Source organism: Salvelinus namaycush, chromosome 19 (assembly GCF_016432855.1).
Source record: "Salvelinus namaycush isolate Seneca chromosome 19, SaNama_1.0, whole genome shotgun sequence".
In the NCBI taxonomy this organism is placed as follows: domain Eukaryota; kingdom Metazoa; phylum Chordata; class Actinopteri; order Salmoniformes; family Salmonidae; genus Salvelinus; species Salvelinus namaycush.
The window spans coordinates 23,179,244-23,201,145 of record NC_052325.1 but is presented as its reverse complement, the minus strand read 5'-3'; the positions used below and the strand labels follow the sequence as shown (position 1 = coordinate 23,201,145).

The 21,902-nt window shown below is 47.1% G+C and overlaps 1 pseudogene; it reads left to right on the top strand.

The window, feature by feature from the left end:
- Positions 1-389: 389 nt before the first annotated feature.
- LOC120063943 overlaps positions 390-21,902 on the top strand; it is a 38,023-nt pseudogene continuing 16,510 nt past the window's right edge.

Here is a 21,902-nt window from a genome sequence, read left to right as displayed (position 1 = left end):
TTCTTTATCGGCCTATTTCGATATGCTTACCGATATACCGTGCTTCTACACCTGCATTGCTTGCTGTTTGGGGTTTTAGGCTGGGTTTCTGTACAGCACTTCGAGATATTAGCTGATGTACGAAGGGCTATATAAAATAAACTTGATTTGAAAATAAACTTGATATCGTGCATCCCTAATGAGTACAGTAATCCAGGTCTCCTCTCCCTAACCTCTAACCTTTACCACAAATCTTTATGTTAAGATGGGAATTTAAGACCGAATCTGTCTGCTATGTTTTACAATATATATTACAGAGGTTATAGTTTGACCTGACTTGATGGATGGTGTAGTAGCGGTCTGCTCTCATTTTAAAGCAGCAATATGTTATTTTTGGGCTACCCGACCATATGCACATAGAAATGTGAGTTATATACGTGTCATTCTAATTGAAAGCACATCTAGGAAGCGTTAGATCTGTTCTTCAGTGAGCTCCAAAAGTATTGGGACAGTGATATTTTGTTGTTTTTTGTGTCTGTACTCCAACACTTTGCATTTGTAATGATACAATGACTGAGGTTAAGGTACAGACTGTCAGCTTTAATTTGAGGGTATTTTCATCCATAACCATTTAGAAATGACAGGGGATCAAAAGTATTCTGACAAATTCACATGTAGTAAATAGAGAGGTATTTGGTCCCATATTCATAGCACGTAATGACTACATCAAGCTCGTGACTCATTTGCTGTTTGTTTTGGTTGTGTTTCAGATTACTTTGTGTCCAATAAAAATGAATGGTAAATAATGTATTGTGTCATTTATGAGTCACTTTCATTGTATGAATGAAAATACCCTAAAATTAAAGCTGACAGGTTGCACTTTAACATCATAGTCATTGTATAATTTCAAATCCAAAGTGCTTGAGTACAGAGCCAAAACAACAAAACATGTGTCCCATTACTTTAGGAGCTCACTGTATGTGTGCTACTTTTATGCTTCCCAATTTTCAGTTTAGTTTTTGTATCTTTTGCTTTCATTTCGGACACCAGCTTCAAACAGCTGAAAATACAACATTTTTGGTCATGAAAATATATTTCACAATGGTTTAGATGGTACAATGATTATCTACAAAATGACTGCTTGTTTTGTCACAAACTGACATTAGGCAAACTATTCGAATTCTTGCAACTTGGAAATGGCAGAGCGACTTCTGCATATTGCACCTTTTAAGTATCCAGTCTGTGTTTGCAGGTATGGCATGCGTGAGTTTGTGGTCATCTCCCCTGGGGCCAACTGGGAGGCAGTCATCAGTGAGTCCAGGTGCAACCTGCTCCTCAGCTCCGTCTCCATCTCTCTGGCCAACACAGACTGGTAGGTGAACATAGCTCCATCTCTCTGGCCAACACAGACTGGTAGGTGAACATAGCTCCATCTCTCTGGCCAACACAGACTGGTAGGTGAACATAGCTCCATCTCTCTGGCCAACACAGACTGGTAGGTGAACATAGCTCCATCTCTCTGGCCAACACAGACTGGTAGGTGACCATAGCTCCATCTCTCTGGCCAACACAGACTGGTAGGTGACCATAGCTCCATCTCTCTGGCCAACACAGACTGGTAGGTGAACATAGCTCCATCTCTCTGGCCAACACAGACTGGTAGGTGACCATAGCTCCATCTCTCTGGCCAACACAGACTGGTAGGTGAACATAGCTCCATCTCTCTGGCCAACACAGACTGGTAGGTGACCATAGCTCCATCTCTCTGGCCAACACAGACTGGTAGGTGAACATAGCTCCATCTCTCTGGCCAACACAGGCTGGTAGGTGACAGTAGCTCCATCTCTCTGGCCAACACAGACTGGTAGGTGAACATAGCTCCATCTCTCTGGCCAACACAGACTGGTAGGTGACCATAGCTCCATCTCTCTGGCCAACACAGACTGGTAGGTGACCATAGCTCCATCTCTCTGGCCAACACAGACTGGTAGGTGAACATAGCTCCATCTCTCTGGCCAACACAGACTGGTAGGTGAACATAGCTCCATCTCTCTGGCCAACACAGACTGGTAGGTGACCATAGCTCCATCTCTCTGGCCAACACAGACTGGTAGGTGAACATAGCTCCATCTCTCTGGCCAACACAGACTGGTAGGTGACCATAGCTCCATCTCTCTGGCCAACACAGACTGGTAGGTGAACATAGCTCCATCTCTCTGGCCTACACAGACTGGTAGGTGACAGTAGCTCCATCTCTCTGGCCAACACAGACTGGTAGGTGACAGTAGCTCCATCTCTCTCACTCGCAACAGTGAATACTGTATTCAGCAAATATTATATTCCTGTCTCTTTGGGAACAGTAACTGTTATAAGTCACAGTTATACAACAACTGTTTATGTTCTTTTGTAAAATCAAGTTCAAATTTGTTACAGAATTTGCTTTGACAAATAAGAGAAGAGCTGATACTGCCAATGTGTCCTATAGCTAATAATGAATCTATGTTGAGGTTCCTACACATTCACACAGCTAGTTGCAACATGCTCTTTGTGTGTGTTTCTGTATAATGTCACAAGCCATGTTTTAAAATAGCAACACTGTGGGAAGTGAGTACAGTCCTCCGTGGCATCACATATTGCGGTAGGTCAGCTGGTATCCATGGCAACACTGGGCTGAATGGAAGATGGTAGCAGTAGATCTGTGGCTCTGTAGCAAGGTCATCTGGTCTCACTGTCTTTCTGGGAGTTTACTGTGTGGCAGAGAGACATTAACAACACATGGTTAGAGTAAGAGGAAGCATGTATCAGATCATCAGCACGTAGCTTCATGAGCACGTAGCTTCATGAGCACATAGCTTCATGAGCACATAGCTTCATGAGCACGTGTTCTGTCACTGATGCATGTATCATTTATTACAAATAATGTTGTTTTGTGACTTCTTCAAATTAGAGAAAGTATGACATACTTTTGAATAGAATAATATTCAAGGTTAGTATGTGGGAGGAAAAAGTATGAAAATGTATGTACTCATTACTGAAAGTCGCTCTGCATAAGAGCGTCTGCTAAATGACTAACGTAAATGTAAAACATGGAACAAGGCTTATTATTACATGATTTACTTGTTCAATCCACTAGGTGGCGTATGTTTTGTCTGTAGTTCCTCTACTGTGCAGCAGGTGCTGCTGTGTAGCTGTGGTGGTAGAATAGGGTTGTGGAGGGAGTTACAGGATTTCACACTGTGGCTGCTCTTCCACATTGATACCAGAGATTCCTGGCATGTCTCTAAAGTTAAAGGGATCACTTCAAAATCAAACATCATCTGTTGTGCAGGTCCAAATGTATGCCTCAATCCCAAACCAATTGAAAGATTAGTCAAATCGGAAATCTTTCTATAGCTGGATCTTGACTGCCGATGGCATGTGACTAACTCATCTTGACACAAGAACAGAGAGTAGTTACAGTAGGCACCTGGCTTTCAACGTGTGGCTGCTCTCCCACAAAACATCAAAGTTTGAAGTGACCTACCCTTTTTTAAACTCCTCTATTTCCCCTGTCTCTGTGGATGCCGTACAGCCAGGTGCCGATGTTTGTACAGATCCAGCAGAAGTGGAGGAGGATGTACCATGGGGAGTGCCAGGGACCGGGGGTGCGTACCGACTTTGAGATGGTCCATCTCCGCAAGGTGCCCAGCCAATACAACCACCTCTCAGGCCTGCTGGACATCTTTAAGTCCAAGATGGTGAGTATAGAAGGACCTGGTCTAATGACTTCATGCCTAACATTAACCTTTTAGCTCTTTTAGCTCTTTGTGTCACCCCAGACTAACTGTAGGTCCAGTTTCCCTGAATGAGAGTAAGCCTAGTGTTGGACTAAGATTCACTTTCAATGGTGAATCTTCATTAAGCATGTTTTTTTTGTCCAGGACTAGGCTGAACCTTTGTCTGAATACCCAGCCCCCTGCTAGATATGATGGATAGCACAAGATATTACATAACCTTGTCTCTATTTATGTTTCTCTTTCCTCTGTTCTCCAGGTCTGTCTCCTCTTCCTCCCATCAACATCGCTATCCGCTTCACGTACGTCCTGCAGGACTGGCAGCAGTACTCCTGGCCTCAGCAGCCCCCTGGTACACACAACAACCACACAGCCCACTAAACAGGAAGGAATGTGTCTAGTTATTCGTGCCGCTAACTCCGGCACACTTATATACCAGAGTCGATGTGGGTTTGAATCCAGCCCAGTCGCACTCCTCCTACCTTTCCTGTCTGCTTTTAGAAAACCACATCCTATCTGTTCAGTAAAACCACATCATATCTGTTCAGTAAAACCACATCCTATCTGTTCAGTAAAACCACATCCTATCTGTTCAGTAAAACCACATCCTATCTGTTCAGTAAAACCACATCCTATCTGTTCAGTAAAACCACATCCTATCTGTTCAGTAAAACCACATCATATCTGTTCAGTAAAACCACATCCTATCTGTTCAGTAAAACCACATCATATCTATTCAGTAAAACCACATCCTATCTGTTCAGTAAAACCACATCCTATCTGTTCAGTAAAACCACATCCTATCTGTTCAGTAAAACCACATCCTATCTGTTCAGTAAAACCACATCCTATCTGTTCAGTAAAACCACATCCTATCTGTTCAGTAAAACCACATCCTATCTGTTCAGTAAAACCACATCCTATCTGTTCAGTAAAACCACATCCTATCTGTTCAGTAAAACCACATCCTATCTGTTCAGTAAAACCACATCCTATCTGTTCAGTAAAACCACATCCTATCTATTCAGTAAAACCACAAAATATGAAACAGGAAGGCGCTAGGAGGGCAACCGATATATCAAGTCAGAAATCTAAACGGTGCTAGACATACAGTGGGGTCTGAAGTTATTGACACTCTTGATAAAGATGAGAAAAAATTACTGAATAAAATAAATCATAAAAATGCTGAGCTATATTGTATGCAAAAAAAATTGGGAAATTATATAATTGCATATTAATACAATTGCTCAGAGAAAAATATTTTGTTTAACAAGTAATACTTTTTGCTCTCTCAAAAAGGTAGGGGTCAAAATGATTGACACCCCTGTTTTCAATATCTTTCAATAGCTCACCTTGCAAGGAAAATGGCACTGAGCCTTTTTCTAAAATGTTTGAGTTGGAGAACACATTGGGAGGGATCTTCCTCCTGACAGAATCCTTCCAGATGCTTGATATCCTTCGTCTCCTCTTCTGGACCGCCCTCCTCTATTCAAACCACAGGTTTTCAATGGATTTCAAGTCCAGAGACTGAGATGGCCATTGCAAAATGTTGATTTTTTTGGCCAATTAACCATTTCTTTGTGGATTTTGATGTGTGCTTGGGGTTATTGTCTTGCTGGAAGATCCACTTGCATCCAATTTTAGCGTCCTGGCAGAGGCCACCAGGTTTTTGGCTAAAATGTCCTGGTACTCTGTAAATTTCAATGACGCTGTTGACCTTAACAAGGGCCCCAGGACCGGTGGAAGCAAAATAGCATACAATATAGCTCAGTATTTGAATTATTCAGTTTATACAGTCATCATTATCAAGGGTGTCAATAATTTCGTACCCCACTAGGCTAGCCCACAGGGCGTATTGGAAGCTTTGGTCGTTCAACGCCTCTGTGCGCGTGACCAACATTTTAGCAAACTGATATAATCCACTCACTCTCTCTTTGCTCCAAATTCAATAGTGTATGGTTCTTCCCACAGTTATGTTAAGTGCTGCTCTCCGGGGTACATTTTAGTGTTGCAAATAGATGCTTGAGTCTTTGAGTGGTGCAGGGAAGGCGGTACAAGGTCGGAGGTCGGAGAGCTTTTTAAACGGCTCACAAACGGACAATATTTCTGCTCCTCTTGAATGGGACCTGAGAGGAATGGCAGTGGGTGGAGGGTCAATTTGAGGTTTTTATATTTGACACCAGAGTATATTTGGTCCTTTAGTTTTTATTGTTATGAATTTGCCTGCCTTCAAGGCATTGAGGATGGAAACGCATAGGAAGTGTTAACAGTTTTGGTTCTTCTTGCTACCTCTAAGTGAACGTATTGGGAGTTGAATCAAAGTCATGATTGAACAGTAAAAGGTGAAAGTGTGTTTTTTTTTCTTTTTTCGTTGCCTCCAGACTTCGACGGTCTCCTCGGAGGGGAGGTGGGAGGGGTGGAGTTTGGGAAGTTGCAGTTCGGAGCGTGTGAGGATCCAATCAGGTAGGACTGATGTAGCCATGACGACAAGTCAAAGCATGCTTGATTTAGAGATTTACCTCATTGTTCACGTGTATTCTTGACATCTTTGGCATGAGCCTTTAATTCATTATTGACCAAACTGTAGCTTATAGTGAGACGTTTATAAAGCAAAACAAACAAATCTGTATTTTCTTTCATTGTTGTCTCAGTGAGCTTCACCTATTGACAACCTGGCCCCACCTGACAGAAGCTATCGTGGTGGATAACGATGTGTACTCGTGAGTCTCAACCACCACACTCCCTCCCTCCCCTCTGACCTGCTGGTTGACACATTGATGGAACATCTTAACAGCCTGAGATACGATCTATCAAGAACATTGTTTGTCCTCTTACCAAATGACAGCAAATATAGAGGTGTCATTTTCAATAAATAGAATCAGTATCCAGGTTGAGCTTATAAAGCAAGTGAGCATTGAGGTAGATGGAGAGAGAGAGCGAGAGAAAGAACATCCAGGTCAGTAAAACAAGTTCTCCATACCTTTGGAACACTGAAAGGTTGTTACCCATATTAATACCCTGTGTGCCAGACAGTGTAGGTGTTGAGAGGGCGGTTGTGGAGGAGGTGTGTGGGAAGAGGATATAACAAGTACCTCAGCCCCAGCAACACCGCTCGCTCGTTCAACTGCATTAAAGCTGAAATTAATTCATGCTGAATGATTTTACGCTTTTCAGTTTAGTGATGAAATGGTGCTCAGTGAGCCATCGCTTCATGTTAACAGGGTTTTTCTTCAAGTCCCTCCATCCTAAATGTGCTTGAGCTTCATTGTATAAAGAGTTTCTTTGAAGGGAATCAAAGATATCTGCACCTGGATGCAGAAACATTTAGATTAGCCCTGTCAAAAACAAGATCCTCTTTCAAAGACTGTTTTGGGGTTTATTTTGCTGGTTGTATTTATTGGTGAATCCCCTTATAGGGCGTTCTGGGGTAGAAATGTGGGGTTTTAGAGAATATGTGACTTGCCTCGGGTCAACTGAAATGGTACCCTACCTGACTGACTGACTGGCTGACTGGGTAATAGATATTATATGGCAACTGATACTCAGTGGTTCTTATTTCAAGGATCCAAAATAAAGCAAAAAGTCAATAGATAATTATCAGGTAATTACTTTCCACTATATAGTCTCTAAATGAAAACCAGGTCAATATCTGGTTGTAAAGTAAACCACAATAACAATGAATCTTCTCTTCCCGTCAGAGCCCCATGTTTAATAGCCTATTTTCAGGCCTAATCTTTACTATAATGGTAAATGTGAACCACTGATCTGATCCAGGGACAGTTTACCTCCCTCCTCTGTGTGGTCTGACCTTATGTGCTCTCTGTGTGACCTCACAGTGACCTGGACCCACTCCAGGCCCCTCATTGGTCAGTCTGAGTCAGGAGCACAGACAACCCCACGTGCTTGCTCGGTAAGTTAGGACCCTCTCACAGAAATACTGATCCTATATTATAAAAATCCTATAGAATATTATGAATGTCCATGTAACGTGGTTTAAAATGCTCCCTCATCCATCAGCTGTATGTAAAGGGAGTTCCAAAGACTTACTCAGATGTTGACTTACTCTATGTCAAATTTGATGGACAAAAAAAGCTTTTTGAATTTGAAATATATGTCATCTTCTGGTTGTCACTTGCTACCACAGCCACAAAGTCAAAATTGGCTATATCTTAAAAATGTATGAAAGTAAAAAATGTCTGCATAGTGCATCTTTAAGGTTAGGCATATGGTTAGCAGTTTGGTTAAGGTTAGGGTTTAGATTAGGATTAGGTTTAAAATCACATTTTAAGAAGATAAATTGTAGAAATACGCGGGTTTTATGACTTTGTGGCTATGGTAACTAGTGATGATCTCATCTTCTCCATCCCAGGTGACTTCCTGACAATTCTTTAAGCTGTTCTCCAAGAAGGAATCAACAGAGGAGATTCTGGGAAGAGGTCCATTTGAGGAGGAAGGCAAAGGTAATGTGTTCTATGGCTACTGGGGTGTATCTCAATAGTCTAACATCTCTTTCTTGAATTTTCCAATATCAAATTTTATTAGTAACATGCGCCGAATACAACAGGTGTAGACCTTACAGTGAAATGCTTACTTACGAGCCCCTAACTAACAATGCAGTTTAAAAAATATGAATATGAATAAGAAATAAAATTAACAAGTAATTAAAGAGCAGCAGTAAAATAACAATAGCGAGACTATATACAGAGTGTACCGGTACAGAGTCAATGTGCGGGGGCAACGGTTAGTCGAGGTAATTGAGGTAATATGTACATGTAGGTAGAGTTATTAAAGTGACTATGCATAGATGATAACAACAGAGAGTAGCAATGGTGTAAAAGGGTGGGAGGGGCGGGGCAATGCAAATAGTCTGGGTAGCCATTTGATTAGCTGTTTAGGAGTCTTATGGCTTGGGGGTAGAAGCTGTTTAGAAACCTCTTGGACCTAGACTTGGCACTCCGGTACCGCTTGCCGTGCGGTAGCAGAGAGAACAGTCTATGACTAGGGTGGCTGGAGACTTTGACAATTTGTAGGGCTTTCCTCTGACACTGCCTAGTATAGAGGTCCTGGATGGCAGGAAGCTTGGCCCCAGTGATGTACTGGGCTGTACGCACTACCCTCTGTAGTGCCTTGCGGTCGGAGGACGAGCAGTTGCCATACCACTGCCATACCAGTCAGGATGCTCTCGATGGTGCAGCTGTAAAACCTTTTGAGGATCTGAGTACCCATGCCAAATATTTTCAGTCTCCTGAGGGGGAATAGGTTTTGTCGTGCCCTCTTCACGACTGTCTTGGTGTGTTTGGACTATTCTAGTTTGTTGGTGATGTGGACACCAATATGGTGTTTTTCCTAGGGGGATTTGTGCAGACGTCAGTGCAGATGATGGGAAGTAGAAGCCACTCTGGACTCTTGGCTTGTTGTTTGCATGTGAAGGGAGAATTACGCTCTCTTCTCAGTCAGAGCCCACCCTCACACCCTCCCTGTGAATGGCTTCTCTGTCCCTCCCCCCTCCACTCTCTCCTCATTAGACAACATCAGCCATGCCCTGTCTAAGCTGACGGACCCCACAGCCGTGTCCATCCCCAAGCTGTCTGTCTCCAACATGGTGCACAGCGCCCGCTAACGCATCCACCGCTGCATTGACGAATCACCGCTCAGCGGTGACGTGCTCAACTCTATACTGCTGGTGAGAGAGAGCAGGCATGACAACGGACACACACTCTTACCTTCTAAAGGCATATGGTGATTTAGGCAGGCTGACATCATACTACACAAGAGGAGAGGAGAGCAGGAGAGTCTTCAGCCAGGCTCCTCAGTTACTGGCCCTGCTGTGTGAACAGCCTCTTGATCAGCCGTGAAGCCATTGCTCAAGCAGTACCTTATTCCCTACATGCTCACACTGCCATTGGCCTAGCCACCCCGGCGCACGTTTGGTTTTTTACCCTAACACAACATCATCAAGCTGTGTAGTGCGAGGGTACAAAACTAAACGTGCGCTGGGGGGGCAGGCCAGTGGTTTGGGAAACCCTGTGTTAGAGGCTCAGTGGTAAGTCAGACAGTTGTTCAATAAAACATTCAAATCAGACACTCGGTTCGTAGCAGGATTGTTCCTTCAGAGATGTTTTGTGTCAAGGTAAGGAAATGGATGTTCCCTTGTACGAGAGTATGTAAGTTTATATTTGTGTGTGTATGGTGTCAGTATCTCTTCCCAGACGCAGCCATAGGTAAACCATCATCAGAGAACAGCGAGAGAAAGGCTGCTCAATCACACACCGATGGGAAACCAGAAGAGAAGGATTCTGACGACTATGTAGGTCTGCTGTCTGTGCTTTACCACACTATCACTGTGTCAGACACACTGCACTCCAGGGCTGGGTTCAGTAGTCACTGTGTCAGACACACTGCACTCCAGGGCTGGGTTCAGTAGTCACTGTGTCAGACACACTGCACTCCAGGGCTGGGTTCAGTAGTCACTGTGTCAGACACACTGCACTCCAGGGCTGGGTTCAGTAGTCACTGTGTCAGACACACTGCACTCCAGGGCTGGGTTCAGTAATCACTGTGTCAGACACACTGCACTTCAGGGCTGGGTTCAGTAGTCACTGTGTCAGACACACTGCACTCCAGGGCTGGGTTCAGTAGTCACTGTGTCAGACACACTGCACTTCAGGGCTGGGTTCAGTAGTCACTGTGTCAGACACACTGCACTCCAGGGCTGGGTTCAGTAGTCACTGTGTCAGACACACTGCACTCCAGGGCTGGGTTCAGTAGTCACTGTGTCAGACACACTGCACTCCAGGGCTGGGTTCAGTAGTCACTGTGTCAGACACACTGCACTCCAGGGCTGAGTTCAGTAGTCACTGTGTCAGACACACTGCACTCCAGGGCTGGGTTCAGTAATCACTGTGTCAGACACACTGCACTCCAGGGCTGAGTTCAGTAGTTATGCCATTGGAGAAACATTTTGAAATACTTGAACTTGTCTGAAAGAACTCAGAAATACAATTTCCAATTGTCAAGAAAATGTCAGAAAAAGTCTGATTGATTAGTGTCATTTTCTGCAATACTGTGTGATGATTGTACTCCCCCACCCCCCTCAGAGCCTGTACAACCAGCTGAAGTCTGCTCCTAGTAACAGTCTAACGTACCGCCTGGCGCTATGTCTGTGTCTGGTTAACTTCTACCATGGAGGGGTCCGGGCCATGGCTCACCTCTGGCAGGAGTTTTTCCTGGAGATGAGATACCGTTGGGAGAACAACTACCTACCTCGTCTATGGGTGAGAAGAACCAGATTTTAGCTGGATTGATTGATTGTTACACCTTCTATTGCTCCCCAATAGGGGAAACAACAACAGATTTAGCATTAGGACCAACTCTAAACTACCTAGTTTTCTGGTGAGAACATGGTCCTATTCATTATGCAACAAACAGAATAAAATGGACTGAACTAGTCCAGTAAGAAACTATATATTTTCTGTTTTACCTTTTGCTACGGTGTGCCCCAATGAATAAGACCCCAGATTATAACACCTTCGATTGCTACCTAATGGGACACAGTAACAAGCACAGCATCGATTGGGATCAAATCCATTTATATTCCTGTCAATTTAAGTTCATATGGAATTTGTCCATTTTGATAGACATCTACTCAGACATCCACCCAGTCATTTCCTGAAGGGGGACTGTAATAGAACAACATTGGATTGAACCTGAACTGGAATGCCATCAATAATGAGGTTTAGGATATACACAGTATACTGAATCATCATCATCCTGCCTGTCTCCTCTGATTCAGACTGGCCGGTGGTCCCCCAGACCTCCGCTGCTGTCTCCTCTGATTCAGACTGGCCGGTGGTCCCCCAGACCTCCGCTGCTGTCTCCTCTGATTCAGACTGGCCGGTGGTCCCCCAGACCTCCGCTGCTGTCTCCTCTGATTCAGACTGGCCGGTGGTCCCCCAGACCTCCGCTGCTGTCTCCTCTGATTCAGACTGGCCGGTGGTCCCCCAGACCTCCGCTGCTGTCTCCTCTGATTCAGACTGGCCGGTGGTCCCCCAGACCTCCGCTGCTGTCTCCTCTGATTCAGACTGGCCGGTGGTCCCCCAGACCTCCGCTGCTGTCTCCTCTGATTCAGACTGGCCGGTGGTCCCCCAGACCTCCGCTGCTGTCTCCTCTGATTCAGACTGGCCGGTGGTCCCCCAGACCTCCGCTGCTGTCTCCTCTGATTCAGACATACATGTTTAATAGTCTGTAGTTAACTCTGTGAACAGCCTCAGTAATCAATGTAGTGAGGTCCATATGTGCACAGTTGGGTCCAGTCTATCAACTGTATAGATACAGACCACGCTATGATTATTACTAAGTCTGTTTACTTAGTCCAAATAGGCTTTGTCAGAGATGTCCCCTTCCCTCTTGAAGGCCTGCAACAACAACAAAGTACTCTGCAAAGTCTTTGATAAAGCCCAACACACCAACATGAACAATAGCTACATGAAAGCATTAATCCAGCACAAAAGCAATCTGAATGCCGAAATTAATTGTTTAGGAAGAATGGATTAAAATGGATTAATATGTATTAATATGATGATAGCAGAAGCTACCTGTACAGTCGTGGCCAAACGTTTTGAGAATGACACAAATATAAATTTTCACAAAGTCTGCTGCCTCAGTTTGTATGATGGCAATTTGCATATACTCCAGAATGTTATGAAGAGTGATCAGATGAATTGCAATTAATTGCAAAGTCCCTCTTTGCCATGTAAATGAACTGATTCCCCCAAAAAGCATTTCCACTGCATTTCAGCCCTGCCACAAAAGGAGGCTTCAGTGCGCCCAAGAAAGTACAGCAAGCGCCAGGACTGTCTCCTAAAGTTGATTCAGCTCCTCCCCTTTTGGAGGATGGCCTGGTGTCAAGAAGGGCAGCAAAGAAGCCACTTCTCTCCAGGAAAAACATCAGGGACAGACTGATATTCTGCAAAAGGTACAGGGATTGGACTGCTGAGGACTGGGGTAAAGTCATTTTCTCTGATGAATCCCCTTTCCGATTGTTTGGGGATTCCGGAAAAAAGCTTGTCCGGAGAAGACAAGGTGAGCGCTACCATCAGTCCTGTGTCATGCCAACAGTAAAGCATCCTGAGACAATTAATGTGTGGGGTTGCTTCTCAGCCAAGGGAGTGGGCTCACTCACAATTTTGCCTAAGAACACAGCCATGAATAAAGAATGGTACCAACACATCCTCCGAGAGCAACTTCTCCCAACCATCCAGGAACAGTTTGGTGATGAACAATGCCTTTTCCAGCATGATGGAGCACCTTGCCGTAAGGCAAAAGTGATAACTAAGTGGCTCGGGGAACAAAACATCGATATTTTGGGTCCATGGCCAGGAAACTCCCCAGACCTTAATCCAATTGAGAACTTGTGGTCAATCCTCAAGAGGCGGGTGGACAAACAAAAAAACACAAATTCTGACAAACTCCAAGCATTGATTATGCAAGAATGGGCTGCCATCAGTCAAGATGTGGCCCAGAAGTTAATTGACAGCATGCCAGGGCAGATTGCAGAGATCTTGAAAAAGAAGGGTCAACACTACAAATATTGACTCTTTGCATCAACTTCATGTAATTGTCAATAAAAGCCTTTGACACTTATGAAATGCTTGTAATTATACTTCAGTATTCCATAGTAACATCTGACAAAAATATCTAAAGACACTGAAGCAGGAAAATTAATATTTGTGTCATTCTCAAAACTTTTGGCCACGACTGTACACCAGGATCTTTCTCTCTGTTTTTTGTTTTGCACATTAGTCTGGCAGAGATACTTGTAGTGCAGAATTGGTACATTTCTCCTCCAAGAGTTTGCTGAATTTAGTGTAAATTGATCCTGGAGAGTATAGGATGATTTAAGGTAGAACGTCAGAACAGAATGGTGAGCTTCAGCCAATGGATACTGATAATAATGTCTCTGTCTTATGTTTATGATGATGATGAGGTAGTGAGAGAGTCGACAGGGAGCAGAGGGAGAGATGGAGAGGGAGCGAGAGAGTGAGTCGACAGGGAGCAGAGGGAGAGATGGAGAGGGAGCGAGAGAGAGGCGACAGGGAGCAGAGGGAGTGATGGAGAGGGAGCGAGAGGGATTCGACAGGGAGCAGAGGGAGAGATGGAGAGGGAGCGAGAGAGAGGCGACAGGGAGCAGAGGGAGAGATGGAGAGGGAGTCGACAGGGAGCAGAGGGAGAGATGGAGAGGGAGCGAGAGAGTCAGTCGACAGGGAGCAGAGGGAGAGATGGAGAGGGAGAGAGAGAATGAGTCGACAGGGAGCAGAGGGAGAAATGGAGTGAATTGACAGGGAGCAGAGGGAGAGATGGAGTGAGTTGACAGGGAGCAGAGGGAGAGATGGAAGGATGGAGAGGGTGAGAGAGAGAGAGCACGGCCTAGCCCCACAGCCCAGACAGAACCAGACAGACCCAGACAGGCCCAGCCAGACCCAGACCCATAAACACTTTTCTTATTCAGCCACCCACTCCTCACCTGGGGGAGGAAAGGATGGAGAGAGAAAGAGAGAAGAATAGAAAGAGGGAATGAGAGAGAGAGGGAGGGAGGTGGTAATAGAGATGCCCAGAGAGACAGGGAGGGTGAGAGGGAAAGAGAGGTAATATCTTTCTGAAAAGTCGAGGTGGAGAGCAGTGAGAGCCTCTTTAACTGCAATCACTTTAATAAGAGGAAGAGGCTTCCAGGCAGCACTGTGTCCCCCTCTCTCATTGCTGCTCCCTCTCTTGCTGCTCCCTCATCCTCTCTCTCTCGCTGCTCTCTCTCATTGCTGCTCCCTCTCTTGCTGCTCCCTCATCCTCTCTCTCTCGCTGCTCTCTCTCATTGCTGCTCCCTCTCTTGCTGCTCCCTCATCCTCTCTCTCTCGCTGCTCTCTCTCATTGCTGCTCCCTCTCTTGCTGCTCCCTCATCCTCTCTCTCTCGCTGATCTCTCTCGCTTCTCTCTCTCTCGCTTCTCCCTCTCTCTCTCTTTCTCTCGCTGCTCCCTCTCTTGCTGCTCCCTCTCTCTCTCTCTGCTCCCTCTCTCTATCTGCTCCCTCTCTCTCTCTCTGCTCCCTCTCTCTCGCTTCTTCCTCTCTTTCTCTCGCTGCTCTCTCTCACTGCTCTCTCTCTCTCTTGCTGCTCTCTCTCTGGCTGCTCCCTCTCTCTCTCTCGCTGCTCTCTCTCTCTCACTGCTCCCTTTCTTTCGCTGCTCCCTCTCTCTCACTGCTCCCTTTCTTTCGCTGCTCACTCTCTCTCTCGCTTCTTCCACTCTCTCTCTCGCTTCTCCCTCTCTCTCCCTCTCTCTCTCTCTCGCTGCTCCCTCTCTCTCGCTGCTCCCTCTCTCTCTCTCTTGCTGCTCCCTGTCTCTCTCTTGCTGCTCCCTCTCTCTCTCTCTCACTGCTCCCTCTCTCTCTCACTTCTCCCTCTCGCTCTCTGCTTCCTCTCTCTCACTGCTCCCTCTCTCTCACTGCTCACTCTCTTTCGCTGCTCACTCTCTCTCTCGCTTCTTCCTCTCTCTCTCTCGCAGCTCCCTCTCTCTTTCGCAGCTCCCTCTCTCGCTGCTCACGCTGCTCCCGCTCTCTCTCTCTCGCTGCTCTCGCTTCTCTCTCTCTATCTCTCTGGCTGCTCCCCCTCTCTGACTGCTCCCCCCTCTCTCTCTTGCTGCTCCCCCTCACACTCTCTTGCTGCTCCCTCTCCCTCGCTGCTCCCTCTCTCTCACTGCTCCCTCTCTCTCGCTTCTTCCTCTCTCTCTCTCACAGCTCCCTCTCTCTCTCAGCTCCCTCTCTCTCTCTCTCTCGCAGCTCCCTCTCTCTCTCTCTCGCAGCTCCCTCTCTCTCTCTCTCGCAGCTTCCTCTCTCTCTCTCGCAGCTTCCTCTCTCTCTCTCGCAGCTCCCTCTCTCTCTCTCTCTCGCAGCTCCCTCTACCTCTCTCTCTCAGTTCCCTCTCTCTCTCTCTCGCAGCTCCCTCTCTCTCTCTCTCGCAGCTCCCTCACTTTCTCTCTCGCTGCTCCCTCTCTCTCTCTCTCTCTCTCGCTGCTCCTTCTCTCTCTCTCTCTCGCTGCTCCCTCTCTCTCTCTCGCAGCTCCCTCTCTCTCTCACAGCTCCCTCTCTCTCTCTCTCTCTCTCTCGCAGCTCTCTCTCTTTCTCGCAGCTCTCTCTCGCTCTCGCAGCTCTCTCTCTCTCTCTCGCAGCTCCCTCTCTCTCTCAGCTCCCTCTCTCTCTCGCAGCTCCCTCTCTCTCTCGCAGCTCTCTCTCTCTCTCTCTCGCGCTGCTCCCTCTCTCTCTCGCGCTGCTCACTGTCCTTCTCGCTTCTCCCTCTCTCTCTCTCGCGCTGCTCACTGTCTCTCTCGCTTCTCCCTCTCTCTCTCTCGCTGCTCCCTCTCTCTCTCTCGCTGCTCTCTCTCTCTCTCTCTCTCGCGCTGCTCCCTCTCTCTCTCGCACTGCTCACTGTCTCTCTCGCTTCTCCCTCTCTCTCTCTCGCAGCTCCCTCTCTCTCTCTCGCAGCTCCCTCTCTCTCTCTCTCTCTCTCTCTCGCAGCTCCCTCTATCTCTCTCTCTCAGTTCCCTCTTTCTCTCTCTCTCAGTTCCCTCTTTCTCTCTCTCTCGCAGCTCCCTCTCTCTCTCTCTCGCAGCTCCCTCTCTCTCTCTCTCGCAGCTCCCTCTCTCTCTCTTTCTCGCTCTCTCTCTCTCACAGCTCCCTCTCTCTCTCTCGTTTCTCTCTCTCTCTCGCTGCTCCCTCTCTCTCTCGCTGCTCCCTCTCTCTCTCTCTCTCTCTCTCTCTCTCTCTCTCTCTCTCTCGCAGCTGCCTCTCTCTCTCGCTTCTCTCTCTCGCTGCTCCCTCTCTCTCGCTGCTCCCTCTCTCTCGCAGCTCCCTCTCTCTCTCTCGTTTCTCTCTCGCTCTCTCGCTGCTCTCTCTCTCGTCGCTGATCCCTCTCTCTCTCTCGCTCTCTCTCGTTGCTGCTGAGTCCCTCTCTCGCTGCTGAGTCCCTCTCTCTCGCTGCTCTCTCTCTCTCTCTCTCGCTGATTCCCTCTCTCTCTCTCTCTCGCTGCTGAGTCCCTCTCTCGCTGCTGAGTCCCTCTCTCGCTGCTGAGTCCCTCTCTCGCTGCTGAGTCCCTCTCTCGCTGCTCTCTCTCTCGTCGCTGCTGAGTCTCTCTCTCTCCCTCGTCATCCCTCTCTCTCGTCGCTGCTCCAACTCTCCCTCAACTCAATTCGCTTTATTGGCATGACGTAACAATGTACATATTGCCAAAGCTTATTTTGGATATTTACAATATAAAAATGAGAATCAAAATTGTCAACGGGACAACAGTAACAACAATAACCAAGGGTCAAAATAACCATACATTGAACAATAACATGTGCAGGTTGATTGGTCTGTCAGACACTGTCCCCAACTTATGGCAGGCAGCAATGTAGTGCACTGCCAACCCACAGCTCTCTGCGTCCTCCCCCAACAGGACGGGTAGCCTATCCTCATCAGAGAGGTCTTTGAAACCTTGAATAAGGGTTTCAAATTTGGGAAAATGACACTCTCTAATTGTTTTATATTTTTGACATTTTGTCAGGAAATGCAGCTCCGTCTCAGGTTCTGCTGTTGTGCAGTGGTTGCACATCCTTTCCTCTACAGGGAGCCAGGTTTTCCTGTGTCTACCCTTCTCAATGGCAAGGCTGTGCTCACTGAGCCTGTACTTTGTCTCTCTCTCATCGCTGATCCCTCTCTCTCTCTCTTGTCGCTGCTGAGTCTCTCTCTTGTCGCTGCTGTCTCTCTCTCGTCGCTGCTGAGTCTCTCTCTCTCTCGCTGCTGAGTCTCTCTCTCTCTTGTCGCTGCTGAGTCTCTCTCTCTCTCTCTCGCTGCTGAGTCTCTCTCTCTCTCATCGCTGATCCCTCTCTCTCTCTCTCGTCGCTGCTGAGTCTCTCTCTCGTCGCTGCTGAGTCTCTCTCTCGTCGCTGCTGAGTCTCTCTCTTGTCGCTGCTGAGTCTCTCTCTCATCGCTGCTGAGTCTCTCTCTCTCTTGTCGCTGCTGAGTCTCTCTCTCTCTCTTGTCGCTGCTGAGTCTCTCTCTCTCTTGTCGCTGCTGAGTCTCTCTCTCGTCGCTACTGAGTCTCTCTCTCTCTTGTCGCTGCTGAGTCTCTCTCTCTCTTGTCGCTGCTGAGTCTCTCTCTTCGCTGCTGAGTCTCTCTCTCGTCGCTGCTGAGTCTCTCTCTCGTCGCTGCTGAGTCTCTCTCCCGTCGCTGCTGAGTCTCTCTCTCTCGCTGCTGAGTCTCTCTCTCGCTGCTGAGTCTCTCTCTCTCGCTGCTGAGTCTCTCTCTCTCGCTGCTGAGTCTCTCTCTCTCTCTCGCTGCTGAGTCTCTCTCTCGCTGCTGAGTCTCTCTCTCTCTCGCTGCTGAGTCTCTCTCTCTCTCTCGCTGCTGAGTCTCTCTCTCTCTCTCGCTGCTGAGTCTCTCTCTCTCTCTCGCTGCTGAGTCTCTCTCTCTCTCTCGCTGCTGAGTCTCTCTCTCTCTCTCGCTGCTGAGTCTCTCTCTCGCTGCTGAGTCTCTCTCGTCGCTGCACTCTCTCTCTCTCTCGTCGCTGATCCCTCTCTCTCACTCGTCGCTGCACTCTCTTTCGTCGCTGCTGCCTCTCTCTCTCTCGTCGCTGATCCCTCTCTCTCTCTTGTCGCTGCACTCTCTTTCGTCGCTGCTGCCTCTCTCTCTCGTCGCTGCTCTCTCTCTCTCTCGTCGCTGATCCCTCTCTCTCTCTCTCGTCGCTGCACTCTCTTTCGTCGCTGCTGCCTCTCTCTCTCTCGTCGCTGATCCCTCTCTCTCTCTCGTCGCTGCTCTCTCTCTCTCTCTCTCTCGTCGCTGATCCCTCTCTCTCTCTCTCGTCGCTGCTCTCTCTCTCTCTCTCTCGTCGCTGATCTCTCTCTCTCTCTTTCGTCGCTGCTGCCTCTCTCTCTCGTCGCTGCTCCCTCTCTCTCTCTTTCTCGTCACTGCTCCCTCTCTCTCTCTTTCTCGTCACTGCTCCCTCTCTCTCTCTTTCTTGTCGCTGCTCCCTTTCTCTCTAGCTGCTCACTCCCTCTCTAGCTGCTCCCTCTCTCGCTGCTGAGTCCCTCTCTCTCTCTCTCTCGTCACTGCTCCCTCTCTCTCTCTTTCTCGTCACTGCTCCCTCTCTCTCTCTCTATCTTCACTGCTCCCTTTCTCTCTAGCTGCTCACTCCCTTTCTAGCTGCTCCCTCTCTCGCTGCTGAGTCCCTCTCTCTCTCGTCGCTGATCTCTCTCTCTCTCGTCGCTGATCTTTCTCTCTCGCTGCTGAGTCTCTCTCTCTCGCTGCTGAGTCTCTCTCTCTCGCTGCTGAGTCTCTCTCTCTCGCTGCTGAGTCTCTCTCTCGTCGCTGCTGAGTCTCTCTCGTCGCTGCTGAGTCTCTCTCGTCGCTGCTCCCTCTCTCTCTCTCGTCGCTGCACTCTCTTTCGTCGCTGCTGAGTCTCTCTCTCTCGCTGCTCTCTCTCTCTCTCATCGCTGCTCCCTCTCTCTCTCTCGTCGCTGCTCCCTCCCCCTCTCTCGCCTTTCTCTCTCTGTCCCTGTGTGCCCATAAGGAGAATTATGGGCACACAGGGACATGTTGAGGAGAAATGGCTCGATAAGGGCCAAAGGAATAAGGTTGTACCGGGCAGAATTACACACACGCGCGCAAACACACATACCTCCCAAAAGCTTGCCCTCTGCTGCTTGTGTGTTTTTCTCCAAGATGCTCAACTGCTGCACCGAGAGGAAGAGAGCGAGGGCTGACGGGAGGAAAATGGCGAAAGGAGGGAGAAAGAGGGAGAGGAAAGTGTCAGGGTCGACCGAGAATGGGTGCCTGGGACCGAAGAGTGCAGCGACGGTGGAAGGCGCGATAGAGGTGTCTACTGGGAAGTCACGGGACACGTGGAGCTACAGCGAGAGCGAAGACGAGTTCTTTGAGTGCCTGAGCGCGACAGAGGTGGTGAAGGACGGTCCGTCTACAGACGGCAAGAAGGGCGGGGCTAAAGAGGACGGGGCCAAGGCGGGCAAGCCGGAGGGTCGGCTCCACCCCCACGGGAAGTTGACCCTGCTCAACTCCAAGGAACCCCTGTACATCCCTGTCACTCAGGTATATTTAAGCAATAAGGCCAGAGGGGGGTGTGGTATACGGCCAATATACCACGACGCAACGCGGAGTGCCTGGATACAGCCCTTAGCCGTGGTATATTGGCCATATACCACAAACCCCTGAGGTGCCTTATTGCTATTATAAACCAACGTAGTTTTAAAGCAGTAAAAATATATGTTTTGTCATACCCGTGGTATACGGTCTGATATACCACGGCTGTCAGCCAATCAGCATTCAGGGCTTGAACCACCCAGTTTATAATACTGTATATACTGTAGTACACGCCCCTGTATATCCCTTTCGCTCAGGTATATTACCGTATATACTGTAATACAAGCACCACACCCCTGTACACCCATGTAACTTGGGTATATTACGTACAGTACCAGTCAAAAGTTTGGAAACACCAACTCATTCAAGGGTTTTTCTTTATTTTTACTATTTTCTACATTGTAAAATAATAGTGAAGACATCAAAACTATGAAATAACACATATGGAATCATGTAGTAACCAAAAACCTTTTAAACAAATCAAAATATATGTTATATTTGAGATTATTCAAAGTAGCCACCCTTTGCCTTGATGACAGCTTTGCACATTCTTGGCATTCTCTCAACCAGCTTCATGAGATAGTCACCTGGAATGCATCTCTATTAACATGTGTGCCTTGTTAATTTGTGGACTTTCTTGCTTTCCTTTTGAGCCAATCAGTTGTGTTGTGACAATGTAGGGGTGGTATACAGAAGAGAGCCCTATTTGGTGAAAGACCAAGTCCATATTATGGCAAGAACAGCTCAAATAAGCAAAGAGAAACGACAGTCCATCATTACTTGAAGACATGAAGGTCAGTCAATACGGAAAAGTTCAAGAACTTTGAAAGTTACTTCAAGTGCAGTTGCAAAAACCATCAAGCGCTATGATGAAACTGGCTCTCATGAGGACCGCCACAGGAAAGGAAGACCCAGAGTTACCTCTGCTGCAGAGGATAAGTTCATTAGAGTTACCAGCCTCAGAAAATGCAGCCCAAATAAATGCCTCAGAGTTCAAGTAACAGACACATCTCAACATCAACTGTTCAGAGGAGACTGCGTGAATCAGGCCTTCATGTTCAAATTGCTGCAAAGAAACCACTACTAAAGGACACCAATAAGAAGAAGAGACTTGCTTGGGCCAAGAAACACGAGCAATGGACATTAGACCAGTGGAAATCTGTCCAATGTTTGAGATTTTTGGTTCCAAACTCCTTGTCATTTGTGAGACGCAGAGTAGGTGAACGGATGATCTCCGCATATGTGGTTCCCACGTAAAGCATGGAGGAGGAGGTGTGATGGTGTTGAGGTGCTTTGCTGGTGACATTGTCTGTGATTTATTTAGAATTCAAGGCACAAGTAACCAGCATGGCTACCACAGCATTCTGCAGTGATTCGCCATCCCAGCTGGTTTGCACTTGGACAATGCCATCCCAGCTGATTTTTCAACAGAACAGTGACCCAACACACCTCCAGGCTGTGTAAGGGCTATTTGACCAAGAAGGAGAGTGATGGAGTGCTGCATCAGATGACCTGGCCTCCACAATCACCTGACCTCAACCCAATTGAGATGGTTTGGGATGAGTTGGACCACAGAGTGAAGGAAAAGCAGCCAAAAAGTGTTCAGCATATGTGGGAACTCCTTCATGATTGTTGGAAAAGCATTCCAGGTGAAGCTGGTTGAGAGAATTCCAAGCTTGTGCAAAGCTGTCAGCAAGGCAAAGGGTGTCTACTTTGAAGAATCTCAAATATAAAATATATTTTGATTTAACACTTTTTTGGTTACTACATGATTCCATATGTGTTATTTCATAGTTTTGATGTCTTCACTATTATTCTACAATGTAGAAAATAGTCATTTAAAAAAAGTGTCCAAACTTTTGACTGGTACTGTATATACTGTCGTACAATCCCCTGTACATCCCTGTCTCATTCCACATTCATGGGCATTAATATGGTTTGCTTGCCCCTTTGCTGCTATAACAGCCTCCAC